The sequence below is a fragment of the Cynocephalus volans genome, chromosome 8, assembly GCF_027409185.1.
Source record: "Cynocephalus volans isolate mCynVol1 chromosome 8, mCynVol1.pri, whole genome shotgun sequence".
Lineage (NCBI taxonomy): Eukaryota > Metazoa > Chordata > Mammalia > Dermoptera > Cynocephalidae > Cynocephalus > Cynocephalus volans.
Genome location: NC_084467.1, coordinates 87117599 through 87133483, shown reverse-complemented (window position 1 = coordinate 87133483; position 15885 = coordinate 87117599). Strand labels below are relative to the sequence as shown.

The 15885-nt window shown below is 40.5% G+C and overlaps 1 protein-coding gene across 1 annotated transcript in view; it reads left to right on the top strand.

The window, feature by feature from the left end:
- The window catches only part of PLPPR5 (phospholipid phosphatase related 5), a 95886-nt gene that overhangs the window by 27618 nt on the left and 52383 nt on the right, over window positions 1-15885 (top strand). The gene's annotated exons all lie outside the window — the stretch shown is intronic.

The following is a 15885-nucleotide window of genomic DNA, read 5'->3' as shown; positions in this document are numbered from 1 at the left end:
TGTGTCACCTTTTAGAGTAATGTTTTTCTCTCCTATTGTGTGAATTAACATTTGTTCTATTTTGTTTTAAACTTTCCTCTGTCCTCTCCTAATAACCAGGGAAGTGGTGAATGAGTTCATTGTCACTTTATAAAATTAACCTTTCTCAGCTTTACTTTTTCTTTCTGAAGAACCCTTATTCTTTTCTCCAGTTATCATATAATAGCTATACTAGCTAATCCTTTCTTAATTCAAATTTCTCTCCTTTAAGAAGGAAGATATTTGCTTTTATCTACTCTCCCTACTATTTCTGGGACAAAAGCTCTGACAGGTATTTAGAATTGTCCCTAGGATATAGATTTCTAAGATTAAATGAGTTTGGAAAATAGTGGATGGTAGAGTTAACTGTTTCTTTAACAGACTGTCATGCTTTGGGTTTATGCAGGACAGCTAATTGGGAGGAAATTATACTCATAAATTCAGAAGGTCAGACAAGAAAGTTTTAACTGCCAGACTTTTTCTCCTAAAATAAATCAAAATAATAAAATATTATAATGTCAAGGTGAACTCCAGAACTAGACTGCATGGGGCTGAGTCCTGGAATTATATCTTCTTAGCTGACTGACCTCAGGTAAGTCATATAATCTCTGTGTCTTTGCATCCTTATCTATGAGATGAAGACAATAAAGCAGTGCCATCATAGGGCTGCTGGAAATTATGAATCTTGGTGTGCTAATATGCAATTGAATCTTCAGGAGGGGTTAGAGTTTGTAGGTTTTAGCTGATTTTTTGTTTCTTTGTTTGTTTTGATCAGGAATCTTTTTTGTCCCTACAAGATCTCACTTAACATCTTGCTAAATATGAGGGTACTTCAGAAAGTTCATGGAAAAATAGAATTGAGAGATAATACGAATCTTTGCATGAACTTTTTGACGTACGCCTGTAGAGTTTGAGAAGCACTGACATAGACACAGCTACTTTTTGCTTGTGCTTCAAAGGCTCATTTCTAAAAAATTTATCATCAAAATCCCAAAGACTTTAAATTTTAATTATCATGTTGGTTTTTCATTTTTGATAAAGAGGGGGAATTAATTCTAACATGTATCTTAAAAGAGCTGGAAAGCTTGCTAATAACCTGTGTACTAATTTTTATTAATTATGAGTTAGCTCTTTTCAGGAATGACATGTACATCATAATAATACTGGCCTATAGCAGATCTGTGAACATAGAGAAGTTGACCTTATACATTAAAAAAAGAAAGAAAAACCTACAGGTATGCAAAACGAGTTTGTATTACAGTTCATCATTTTTCTGATAGCTTTTGTTCACTACATCTATATGAGTGGTGGGGCAAAGCATAAAGATCGTGTAAAGTTTAATCAGCAGAACTTATTTAGCTAGGAAAGCATTTTTAATGGTTTTCATAAGCTGTTTTCCATTTTAAGAAAAAGAATACACATGACTTTTAAATCCGTGCCTTCTTGTTAAGCAGACAGTACCTCCTTTTTGTGTATTCTCCTGCTGCCCCTCTACCCACATGTGCACTGAAAGATCAGTGTCAGGACTTTTACATTATCCCAAATTATCAAACTACTCTACTATCCTATTCTAGGCATCCCAGACTCCTTTACTCCCTTACTAAAGACTAACTCATCATAGATCTGAGGTCGGACAGAAACTTTGAGATATCTAATGATGTTTAAAAGTCATATAGTGCTTATTCTGTGCCAGCCCCAGAGAAGTTATGTGACTTACTTAAGGTTATTTTGCTAATAAGAGGTAAAGCCTACACTCCTTCCTGTGCAAGCTGGTTCTTCGGTTCATACTCACGGTACGAGTGCTGCCTTGGATAGACAAGTGTCCCTTTCAGATGTGTGGGACAAACATTCCAGTCAGTACTTCTCTGTCCTGTGCTTTCAGGTCCTCAGGCCTGGAGGGTTAATATTGATTACACTACTTAGATGGGGTTGAAGAAAGCTGCATATCTTTCTGTAGGAGTGTTCTAGAAAGGACCAATAAGTTCCTTTTTGTGCAAGTTTTGGTCACTTGCATATTCAGTTCTCAATCATCACTTACTTGTGATCTTATCCCTTCTTTATTCATTCACTGGTATTACTCATGCATGTGTCTGCATTGGCAGGTAACTTGTAAGTTTATTTAATGGCCTTTTCTGCTTTAGACATAGTGAGAAGTGCAGTCAACTCTGAGGCAGAGGGTGTGAATAACCTGCCTGGGTGTGAGTTTCAGTTAGTTGAGCCATCCTTGTCGGGACAGTTCATCTCTTCAAGTCTCACTTAAAATATCTGGGAAGTAAGAATGATGGATTTTTTTTTTTTATTTTAGGATTCACTTAACCTCTCATTCTATAATCCCACTCTTTACTGCAATACCTAGAATAGCTCTTTGCACAGTATAAGTACATAAAAATTATTTGTTCAAATAAATATCTAAAAATCCCTTTTAATTTATCTCTGAAAAATTTAAAATGTGTGATAACCAGGAGTTCTAGATCCCTTGAAATATCTTGTAGAGCTTGCAGGGCTTGTTAAAACACAGATGGTTGGAGTTTCTGAGTAGATCTGGAATGGGGCCTGACAATGTGCATTTGTATCAAGTTCACAGGTGCTGCTGAGGGGGCTGGTTCAGGGACCACATTTGTGAACCACTGACCATACAGTTGTCAAAATAGAAAAATATATTTCCATTGGTATCCCAATTGAAAAGTGAGTTAATAAGGTTGTCCCACCTAGTGGCTAGGATGACAGCTTCATATGATTTTTTTTTTAATTTTTGATTTTTTAAATAGTTTTTCATATCTTTTTCTATGCAAATAAAATAGTTTTGTTTCACATATACATATCATATATATCATATGTATGTGTGTGTATGTATATAAACATACATGTACCTTTTTCTTAACCCAAATGGGATCATATGATATTATTCAGCAGCTTGTTTATTCACATAACAGTATAGTCTATCAAATACATGTTTCCAAGTGACTTAATATAAATCTTCCCCATTCTTTCTTTCTTTTATTGTGGTAAAACAGTAAACATAAAATTTACCCTCTTAACAGATTTTTAAATGTATAGTATTGTTAACTATAGGCACCACGTTGTACACAAGATCTCTAGAATTTAATCTTCTTGTATGACGAAAACTTTATACCCATTGAATAGCAACTTTCTATTTATGGCCAGTATCACACTGTTTTTATGACTGTAGCTTTGTAATATATATTGAAATTAGGAAGTGTGATGCCTCCAGCTCTGTTCTTCTTTCTCAAGGTTGTTTTGGTTATTCTTGGGGTTTTGTGCTTCCATATTAATATTTTAGGATTGATTTTTCTTTTTCTGTAAAAATGCCATTGGGATTTTGATAAAGTTTCATCAATTGCATAAATCACATGGGTAGTATGTGGATATATTAAGAATATTAAGTCCTCCAGTCTATGAACATGGGATGCCATTCCATTTATTGTGTCTTTAATTTCTTTCAGCCATGTTTTGTAGTTTTGAGTGTAGAAGTCTTTTACCTTCTTAGTTAAAATTTATTATTAATTGTCTTATTCTTTTTGATGCTATTGAAAATGAGGTTGTTTCTTAATATCTTTTCTGGATAATTCATTTTTAGTGTATGGAAACAGCTGATTTTTTATGTTGATTTTGTATCTTTACTGAATTCATTTATTAGTTCTAACAGTTTTTTCATGGAATCTTTAGGATTTCCTAAATATACAATCATGTCATTGGCAAACAGAGATAATTTCACTTCTTCCTTTCCAATTTGGATGCCATTTATTTATTTTTTTTCCTTGCCTAATTGCTTTGGCTAGGACTTCTAGTGTTGTGCTGAATAGAAGTGGTGAGAGTGGCGTCCTTGTCTTGTTCCTGATCTTAGAGAAAAAAGCTTTCAGTTTTTCACCATTGAATATGATGTTAGCTGTGGCCTTTTCACATGCAGACTTTATTGTGCTGAGGCAATTTCCTTCTATCCTGAGTTTGTTAGAGTTTGTTTTTTTTTTTTATCAAAAAAGGATGTTGAATTTTGTCAAATGCTTTTTCTCCATCAGTTGAGATGATCATGTGGTTTTTCGTCTTTCTGTCTTAGCGAGAGGTATCACATCAATTGATTTTGGTATATTGAAGCATCCTAGCATCCCAGGGATAAATCCCACCTGGTCATGGTGTATGATCCTTTTAATATGCTGAATTTGGTTTGCCAGTGTTTTCTTTTTTTTTAGGATTTTATTTTTTAAAATTTTATTTTATTCTAAATATTTTATTCATGTGTTTCTTATCCCCTGGTATCTGCATTTGAACAGGGGTCTTTTAAAGACTTGAAAACCTTCACTCCAAGGAACAAATCCAATTCTTGACCTTCTCGCTTTCTGTCTAAGCTGCCTTTTGATCCACCACTGTATGTTTAATGGGAACCTAAATATAAACATTTTAAATTTAAGTGTGCCCCATGACTGCACTTTCATGGATTAATGTTGCTCTCCAGGTGTTATTTCACACATGTATGAAGTATGTGAGACACATGCCAAAGATTGTCACACTGATTGCATGACCCCAACTACAGCATTACATCTGAAATGGTTTTCTTATACCAATTTCATACCAACAGTTGGAGGGGAGAGGAATTTCTAATTGGATTCTCACAGATGAAAGCATAAAGTTATTTGGAGTTTGACATTTGATGAACATTTAAAATGATTTTGTCTCTTCAGAAAAACTGACCAGTATTTTGTCATTAAGGAATATAGATAAAAACGGGTCAGCCTCTGGGGGTTGAGGTATAAGAACAAAGTTATGTTCTCAGACCAGAGACATTTATACCTTTATACCTAGGGATTTGCAGGGATGATTCACCTGCATTTTGTGGATTACTATTCATCAGCAAGATGGAGCTTTGTACTCACTGCTAAACAAGGTAATGGAGAGGAAACAGGGCTGGATACCAGATCTGTCCTCAGAGACAGGATGGAGACAGAATGGAGTCTTTAGGAAGGGGCAACATGTAGGTCCAGCCTGGTAGGCAAGGCAGAGTTTGAGAGGCTTCGTAATATTCAACACTGAGTTTAATTAAGCATTATGTAGTGACCCAGCAAGGAAATGGGGTGAAATAGGGAACATGTTTGGGGAGGTCTGCCAGTGGGATGTGGAACTTGTATTAGGATGGGGTTCAGGAGCAGAACTCTTGCCCCCAAGGAGGTATACTGCCAGGTTGCAGTGCTGGGGAGACTGTGACTCAAGGAGGAACCCAGTTGCTCAGGCACAGCTCTCACTGGATAGGCAAAGCAGTGAGGGCCCTTCAGTGTCAGCTCCTGAGTCCTTCTTGGTAGGCGTCTTGTCACAGTCCACATCAAATTGACAGGGACTATGAACAGTGTCTAATCTTCCATGGGGTTGCTTGAAGGCTTCAAGAACTGGGTAACAGACAGGGGCTTTGCCTCTCTTGGCAGAAGAATATGGATGGAAAAAGGTCAATGAGCCCAGATGAGGGGAACTGGAAGGCAGATGCGAGAGAAACGAGCTGAAGGTTGACGGCTGTGTACTTGCTGTGCCAGTCTACACTCTGTCTACGAGTAGCATCTTTTTTCTCTCTTTTTTCATCATGTTCCAGTGAATGGAGAGCTTTTGCTGAGGTGGGGGATGAGCACCCCCATAAAAGGCTGATCCATGGGAAGCCAGTTCATGCTTCCCACTGGGCCACCAGGGCCACAGGTGCCCTCTCAGAAATTCTGCTCCTTTTTCACTTTCCATGGACATCTGGTGCCTGTGGCAGCAGGAGGAGGGCCACACTTCTTCTCAATAGATCTCAATTAACACTGTTCGTCACCTCAACTCTCTCTGGGAAACAGCTTTTATTTGTTAGTTCACGGGAGAAAGGAAATTTCTTTAAAGAAAACCATGATGTGACAAAGCTTTTAGCATCGCCATCCCTGGCTTCTGTGCCTTTGTACTGCTGTATCTCATCTTTCACTCCCAGTAGGGAAAGCAAACCAGTTATGCTCTTTATCCAAGGGCTGCTTTGTGAATCTAATTAAAATGGCAGCCAGTGACTTCAGAATCAACGTGAAAAAATGACCAAAACACCAGGTCCTCAGTTCCACATAAGAGCCAAGGGTATGCAGAGAAGACATGAAGAAATTTCCTTAAAAAGAGAATTTCAAAAAATAGCAATGGATTTAGAGAGGTTGGTGTGAAGCTCTTTTGGTCTTTGTTGGAAGACATGCATTGTGTTAACCAGCTCAGGAAAGTCTGTTTCTATACTCAATTCTCTTATACCCAGACACCAGAGGAGTTGTAAATGTCCTTATGAAGTGCTGCTGTGTGCCCCAACATCTTCCTTTTAAAACTGTAAAAATGCAAGTAATGTGGTGGAACCGTAGGGTGTAACCTGTAAGTGGGGAGCAGGGGGCTGACCTATGTTAATTTGGAAAAATTGGAGGAAAAGCTTACAAGTTCTTAGGCAGCTACTGTGGTCAAAATAGCTCTGAATTTGACTTCAGATTCTGGCTGTGCCAGTAACTGTGCGACTCTGGAATGTTTAACCTCTGTCTCTCTCTGGATAAGTTTCCTTATCTACAAAATGGGTAGATTAAACTGGATTTCATTCATTCATACAGCATTCACATTTATTGTCAGTCACTGTGCTTTAATATTGGCAGTAAAAAGATAAACATCATACAAGCCCTGACTCAAAAAACCTCTCAACTGAGTGGCAGAGACAGATGTTCCTGATACTTATAAAATCATATGAAAATTACCATAATAAATATACAAAGTGCCACTGAAACACAATGGGGAATGAAATAATAAATGTATAATAATAAATGTAAATATATTATTATAATTAAACTAAATTGTAATTTAATTATAATTATAATTGTATTGTAATTAAATTAAATTGTAACTATGTTAATAATAAATGTAAACATACAATAATAAATGTAAATAATAAATTTACAATAATAAATGTACAAAGTGCCACTGGAACACAGAGAAGGGAAGGATGAATTGCACCAAGAATAAACATAAAGTTTCAATAGTGTAGGCAATTTTTAAATCATGTCTCAAGTGCAGAACAATATCTTACCTACCTTACTACCAAGCTGACTTAGAACAATGTCCTACCTTAGTACCAAGCTGTAACTAAGCCATGGACCAATGTCGGGCCGGATCACAGATCCCTCTGCCCCATCCTGTGTAGGTCCTGAGTCAGATAAGTGAAAAAAAAACTGAGCAGCCACTGGCAAAGTGGACGTGCTTTATTCTTCAGATGCAAGCTCTGCCCACCAGTGGTTCAGAGCCACTGACTGTCTTCCTTACCAAAAAGTACACAATAGTGGCAACAAGCCAAGGGGTACATGGGCGCACATGTGCACTAACTACTCTTACATAACTGTTTACAATGGATGTGCTGAATCATACCCATCTGGATATGAGCTGAGAGGGCCTGACCAAACCAACTCCACTTTCCTCACACTCCACCCCTTCAGGGTCTCTCGCCATACAATCTACGCATTTGTGGTCTTCTGCAATGTTCCCTTAGCAAGAATAACTGACCCTTGCATCCATATAAGCTCTGTACTTATTGCACGTTTGATACACCTTGAGGCTTGTCCCTGTAGCTCTATCCTTTTAACTATTAGCCGTGAAAACCCCACCCATACACATGTCCAGTTAGTAGTCATCATTGGGGTGATTTTCCACAGGTATCCTGCAGACACACTTGGAGGGAACTTGGTGCATATTCAGCAAGCTGACACACTGGCCACACAAACATATGTATGTGTCCAGTCAACTGTGGTGCCTGCAGCCACAGTACCATGGGTGAAAAGACAAAAAGGTTATTGGCACCAATAGAGGGAGTTCTCATCCCTCTGGCAGAACACATACCATCCTGGAAAGAATGGTTGTAGGAACAGGTGCTGCGGCTATATGCAACAGAGCCTCCACTGGAGAGGTCCCACCCTTGTGGGGTCTCTCATTCAAGATCCTGACTGTCGGCCATAACTGCCATGTCCACCCCTTCAGGGATGGGGGTTGGGCAGAAGACCATTTTCAGAAGACCTTTCAGAAGACCCTTTTTCAGAAGACCATTGTACCCTTCAATCATCCCACTGCCTGGGGATGATATGGCACATATAACTTCCACTGAATGGACAACTGAGAAGCCCACTTCTGTTCTTCATGTCCAGTAAAGTGGGTTCCATTATCACTCTCTATGACCAGGGGCTGACCATACATGGCTGTAATTCAACACCTTAATAGTGCTTACCCGATCTGGGGCCTTACTAGACCATACAAACAGAAGACCAGTAGCCATATCAACAGCTGTGAAGATATACCTGTAGTTCTCTGACTTTGGCAGTGATCCCATAAGATCCACCTGCCACCATGTTAGGAGCATCCTCCCCTCAGGTTTTCTGCCTATCTGTATGCTGCACCCAGTGTGCCATCAAGGGTGCATCTGTCCATCAGGGGCATTCTTTCTGGGATTTATGTGGCACCCAGTGAGCCACCAACCACATGGTCCTACAGCCAGCATGCTGCATTCTCCAATGTAGCTGCCCAGCTACATCAGCTGCTGGAGCTCTCTCCAGCCATCTTACCTTAGCCAATGCATTGGCTTCATCATTGTGTGGACTGGCTAAAGGGAAGTGTCCTGTGACATGGGAAAGAGTTACTTCCTTTTCATGTCCTAATTCTCATGACTCTTGCCACATGGCTTGTCCCCACAGGGGTTGGTGGCCATTGATATTTCCAAGTAGGTATCCAAAGAGTAAGACCCTTATATACAGCCCTTTCACATTGATCCAAATGACCTAGCAGTGTTGGAGCAGCCTTGGTTAAATCTGCAAGAGAATGAGAGGTTAGTAAGAGATTATCTGTGTAACAAAACATTGTAACCATGCTGGGCCTAGTCCACCTGGCTAGGTCCCCAGTCACTAACCCATGACAGATGGTTGGGCTATACAAGTAGCCTTGGGGCAACACTTAAAAAGTCCATTGCCTTCCTTCCCAAGTGAAGGCAAATTGATCTTGGCTATCAGCTGAGACTGGAATAGAGAAAAAAGGATTTGCAAGTTTCAGTACATAATAAGTTCTTAGCTAAGTCATCAGCTGATCCATCAAGTCATGAACCAAAGGCATAGCCAGGTGCTATCAGTTTTTTTTGCTGGCCATACAGGGGTATTAAAAGGACTATGTGCAGGACGAATGATGCCAACCTTCTCCAACTCCAAGATAGGGGCACCTATCTCTGCATGTCCTCCCGACAGGCAGTACTGTTTCACATTAACCACATGCCTTGGCATGGGTAACACGTGTGGATCATGCTTGACATGTCCCTGCAGCACAGGCTTTACTGTTTGTATCTGCAGCTGAAATTCTCCAATCATTGTTCTCAGGTGTAACCCATAAAGCACATCTACACCCAAGATGTATTCGGATACAGGATATATATACATGAGGGGGCAATCGTTCAATGCTCAGCGACACAGCTTTGACTGTAATAGTCTGTCCTCCATAACCATCAACATTCACTGTGACCCCCAGAAACTTATCTGGGTTGCTATGTATCAGGCTACAGTCTGCACTGGTGTCCATCAACACTAACACATGCTCTACATTTGTCTCAGACCAATGTGTTACTAGTTCAACATGAGGCTTCTGATCTTGTCTGCCCTCAAAAGACGAGCACCTCAACCTGGTCCCTAGCCAAAAGAGAACAGTCCATCCACCTCTAGAGAAGTAGCCATAAAATCCTTCAAATACACTGGGCGTAACTTGCCACCCATTTCCAGACATTTAGTGAAATGCTGTTCGGGGCGCAATTGTGGCCAAAAGGCAAACAAGACTGCATTTGTTTGTCCGTCGATTTTCTCCCTATCAACTTCTGCCATAGGCAAGTCAAACGATATCTGCATATAGCTGGTCTTGCTTGGTCCCTTTAGGGTAAAATCCCGAACATTTCTTGGGGATTTAGTCTTAGCCACCTTTCGGACCCCTTTTGTCTGTCTCCTTCCCTCTGCCTCTCTCAGACTGGCCATCATGGTGGTCACTTCATGTATGTGGCAACCAACATATGGGGCTAGTATAGCCGCCAGTGACCCAAAGGGTGTCGACAGAGCATTCTGCAGCACTACATCTCTCATGCTGCCAGTAAAACGTTCATCATCCAGGCCATGGGTGTTCACATTAAACATAGCCTGCTGGATTCCCAGCTCCTGAATTATTTGAACCAGCTCAGCATACATTTGCCACCTACTCACAGTTTTGGGCAGTTTTCCGGCACTCATCTACGTGGTCCGGACAGCTGCATTCACCCATTCCATCAAGGAATCATTATTTTGTCCTGGAGTGTGTATGCAGCTGTTCTGTAGCCGCTGCCACAGGGACGGGTGCACGGTGATGGAAGCCAACTTTTCCATCTCCTCACCAGAGCACCTTACACCACCCACCCCTAGGTCCCACAGTCGCAAAAGCCAAGCAGCTAGGGGTTCACCCTGTTTCTGCCCGAACTGTTTCCCTAAGTCCAACAACTCACTTGAGCGTAGTGAATTGGGTCTCTTGTGGGTTGCCTACCAGTTGTCTGCCTGGTCCCATGGGCTGTTCATGCTTCAGTTTGATGGACAACACGTCCTAACAGGGGATGCACAGCCTCCCCCACCCAACTCACCATTGGGTTGATCATCGTCCCCAGTGTTGGAAGCAGAAGTGACCCATTGCTGAACTTTAGCCTCCAGAACAAGTACCCGCACTTCCAACAAGTCTGCTCTCTGCTGCAAATATTGACACCACGCTGCTTCATGGAGTGCTCGGTCCATGTTGACTCGTAGTACAGTGAGCAACAGCCACACCCTGGTCAACAGGAAAGCGGCCACTGGGTGCCACATACTCGAGGGGAGCCACATTTCCTCCCTCTCCCGAGGGGCTAGTGGCTGTCTTACCTGCTCAGAATCCTGACGACAGCACCAATTGTCGGGCTGGATCACAGACCCATCTGCCCCATCCTGTACAGGTCCTGAGTCAAGTAAGTGAAAGAAAAACTGAGCAGCCACCTGCAAAGTAGACATGCTTTATTCTTCAGAGGCAAGCTCCGCTGACAAGTGGTTCAGAGCCACTGCCTTCCATACTGAAAGTACACAATAGCAGCAACGAGCCAAGGAGTACACGGACACATATGTGCACTAACTCTACTCTTACATTCTTGCTTACCACGGATGTGCAGAATCTTACCCAGCTGGATATGAGGCAAGAGGGCCTGACCAAACCAACTCCACTTTTCTCACAACCAAGTGTGAAAACCTGGATGTATGGCCATGCCTGGGATGTCGGGGAATGAAAATGTGTAGCTGTGATTAGAACATGGCATGTCTGGAAGTTATGTCAGAGTTGCAGCAGCTGAAAAAAGTTGGGTTTGCACTGAATTCTAAATTATCTGTTATGGCAATTCCTGTTAAGCCATAGGCTGTGAGGACACACTGAAAATCATAAATAGGAAATTTGAATTGCACAAATTTCTTTTCAATAGATCAATCTGATAGTAGATAGTTTGAAGAGCAGAGGAAATGGAAGTACAGAGAGGAGTTCCAAGGATGCTGTCAGGTAGGGAAAAGGGGATGACGGACTCGATTTTTAAATGGGAATAGTGATAAAAATGGACATTTTTGAAATAGATTTGAGATATAAAATCAAAGGATTTAGCAACACATGGAGATTCAGTTAAGCAGGAGGAATAAATTAGAGCTCTCTTGTACAACGTGGTGACTATAGTTAATAACGCTGTCCTGTATATATAAAAATGCTAAGAGACTGGATTTCAAATGTGGTAAGTATATGAGGTAATGCATATGGTAATTAGCTTGATTTAGCCATTCCACAATATATACATATTTCAAAACATCATGTTGTATACCATAAACATATACAATTTTTATACAATTTTTACTTGTCAATTAAAAAATAATGTAAATAAAAGCAATTGATGGAGAGAGGCAAATGAGGGAAAAGGAGGTGTCAGCGTAATATGTAAAGTATGAGGATTTTAGCTTGAATATCCAAGAGGAGGGTGAATGGATTAATGGAGATGGTGATGCAAAAGAGCAGGAAGTTTGGGGTGGGATACATGGATTTCATTTTAGATGTTAAGGCTGTGAGATCTGAGCATGTTGGAGACCTTCATCTGGAATCCAGGGAAGAGATAAGTGTTTAGGACTCCTTAGAGTATCAGGGGTTGGTAAAGCCTTAGGAGGAATGAGTTCCACCAAGAAGGGATTCTGGTTGAAGAAGAAAAGAAAAGCCAAAATAAAATACTGGGAAACATAGAATTTAGGTATGTAATTCACTTACCAGACCATCTAATTCAAATTCAAGAGAAAAAGAGAAATGCATGCAATAGAATTAGAGAGATAGGAGGAAAATAGAGAATGAAAGGTGTGACTTTGTGCTTAGTATTGTGCTAAACTTAGTAAGAAAGAGTAGATGAGACCATCAATTATTATTATGAATTGCATATTATTACATATACTGTGTACGTTAAATTAAATACAGTTGGCAATGATAACATTATTACTGTTGTGATTGATGATATTCTTGTTACTAATATCTTTTTCAATGATTGTGATGATTCACATTTATCAAGTGCTACCTGTGTGCCTTTGCCCCCAAGGCAAACTCGATCTACTTTAGCCTCTGTTGAGGTCAGACTGAGAGCTACTAGGAGAAAGGCTACCTCCTCACTTCTCCTAACACTGTCTTCCTGGTTGGTGTTGTTTTTGTTTCTGAATCTTCTAGGCTTATCTAATGACAACCCTTTCTTTAAGTGTAGTCTTTCTTTGATGCTGTGTTAGTTTATGTTCTCATGGAAGGAGATAGCAAATGAGATGAGACATACAAAAGATTTATCAGGAGAAACACCTACAAAAGATAAAGGTTGGAGGGTAAGCCAGAGAAAGGAAGAAGAGCCTTCAAACTGTGATGGAAGTATGACCCCAGTGCAGGAAAATGGGAAGAAAGGAGGATTGGGTAGGAAGCACCTCAGACTGCAGCACAGTTCCAAGAGAGATTTGTTTGGGTTCACGGAGAGTCTTTCAACCAAAATTGCCAGTTGGAGTTATCCTGTGTCTCAGAGTAACAGGCTTGCCTTAGTACCCACACAGTGCTTAGTCATCAGCTAGGAGGAGCCTGTAGGAAGTATGGCCTCAGCACGGACATGATAGTGGGTGATCTAGAGGGGCAGCAATTGGAGCCATCAATCTGCAACTCTGTGCAGCAGAAGATCTAAGTGGCACATTTTATGGCCACCACAGATGCCTTCAGTGACTCAGTGACAATTCTTCCTAAGTGTTCTACTGGCACATGTTATCAAAACCAGCCAAATAATACTCATCATGTACAACCTTGTATCATTATTATTTTGCTTGTGTCAACCCAATTATATTATAAACCCTTCTTTGAACATCAGTGTCTAGCACTGTGCCCTTAACTCGGAAGGCATTTACTTAAGTGCATTTGTCATAATTATAATTATTTTATTTTCATTATTTGAATTTATCAGAGAGCAGTAAAGAGTGGGAGTTTTCACTCAGGAAGATGGGCAGGGAGAAGTGAAGAAAGAATATGGTTTGGATGAGGACTTCCATAGATCTCACAATGAATCCCAGAGCGAAGAAGAACTAGAGCATGTGAATTAGACAAGCCCACTGGAGGAAGCAGCCACTAGAGCCTAGACACTTATATCTGATGAGATGAACTCCAAGTAGGTGGACCGCGTACAGTATCCAGAGAATGTGGTGGACAGTGCTAGCCTAAGCTGAGAACCGGCACAGGGGAGTCCTCAAGATGGAATGGATGAGAGTTTGAAGTAGACATATGGTCACAGAAACTCTCTTTTTTGGAGAACTGCCCTCCCTACCCACAGAGGTTGTTTTATATACCATGACACACCTTCCTAGCCTTGGTTCGTTGGAGTTAGAGAGACACCTATCTCAAGCTGAACCTCCTAGAATTTGGAATTGGGATTTGGTAAATCTAATCAGTTGAATATTTTCTTGAACTGAGCTAACAGGTTCAAGATAATATTGTTGGAGACGTTTAGGGCAACCATGTATGCTAGGAAGCAGGAAAATTGGATTCTAGAAAGGCAAGAATGAGTTAGGCATGTACAGAGGACCCAAAATGACTGTGACTCCAGGGAAAGAGGGAGAAGGAAATGGACAGTTGTTGCCCGGACTCCTGAGGACTTTCCCTTCTGGACCTAATCCCAAATCCCCTTCCCTTAGATTCTGAGATAACCCACTAATCCTATAATTAAATTCCCTATTTTGCTTAATCTAGTTTGAGTGGGTTTCTTATAGTAGCAGACAAGCAATATTGACTGAGACACTGGCAGACTAGGGCATTCTGATCTATCGAAGTTGAGATCTATTGAGGATGGATTCATTTATGCATTCAATAAGAATTATTGGGTATCTACTACATTCTAGGGAATTTGGTATATTAAAAACTGAGTTGGAGTTCATTGTACTTTGGGGTGGGGCCAGCCCTAGGGGTGGAGACTGAATGGCAGCTACTTTGGCAAAGAGAAGGCTGAGAAGGCAGCACTCATGGGGAACCAGTCAGCTTATGAAGTGGAGCGAATGATAGATTGTTAGAATTTGGAGCATTCCATGGCAAAACAGACTTGGACGAAGTTGAAACTGACAACCCAGAGATGATCATGGTGGTAATTTCTTTTGAGGGGCAGCAAAGAGGAGGTAGGACATAAAAGAGTTATTTAGAAAGGGAGATAAGAAGGTGTCAAACACAGGGCTTGCCTGTTTGTCAATTTCTCTTCTGGCCCTGATGACAGCTGATATACCCATGAAAATTTGTGCCTCCCTTGGCTGGATAAACTGTTTCATCACACACCTGCTCTACTTCACCAGAGACAAACTTAAAATTCAGGAGGAATTTGCAATTTCTAGTCTTTCCTCATTCAATCCAGTCTCACCAGAGAGGCAAGGCTAGACTTCTTAAAAAAGTTCAGCTTAACCTCTTCTGGTTTAACCTTGAACCTTGGCCTACCTGGAAAAAAGAGGTATAGTAAGAGAAGAGGGAAAGGAGGTAGGAGGAAAGACGAAAATGAAGATCTGCCTTATAGGCTATTGTTCACACTGGGGTAAAAGTAGGTCAGACACCTAATCTCCTATGACCCCTTTCTCAACCTTCCACTTGCTATTTGGAACATCTTTCAATCATAGATATTACTTTTCATGGACATCCCAAAAACATTTCCCTGGGGATGTCAGGGACTCACTATACAGCATGTTAATTAACCTTGACAAGACGTACTAAAAACAAACCTAACAAGGATAAATTAGCCAACCTATTGTTGGCTCCAGTTTCTTATTTCTTGTGCTGTTGTTCACAGTATTAAATAGAGTCCAAAGATCTGAGGCTGAGTCAGAAATTTCTACTTGTCATTCTCTGTAAACCTAAATCTTCTAGAAAATAAAGTCTATTACTTAGAGCAAAATAAAGAAATATCTGCTTGACTTCTGATTGGCCTGAAGAGGATCAAATTATATAACCTCCCTAAGTCTCCATTTTCTCATCTGTAAATCGCATCAGTAGTACTTACTCTAATACCTTGCCGGGTGAGTTTGAGGATCTTGTATGAAACCATCACAAATGGGACAAACACCAATGGCCAGGTCTTTTACAGAAAGGGAAATAAGTCAGGATAATAGAGCAAAGAACCTGCACCAGAACCTGGTACTCCTTACCAGCTCATGGGCAGTTCACTTGAGTTCCAAATCTCGGTTTCTTCACTTGTAAAAGGGGTATGATAATATTCGTGTTTCATATGATTTTTATGAAGATTAATATCACATTTATACTAAAGTA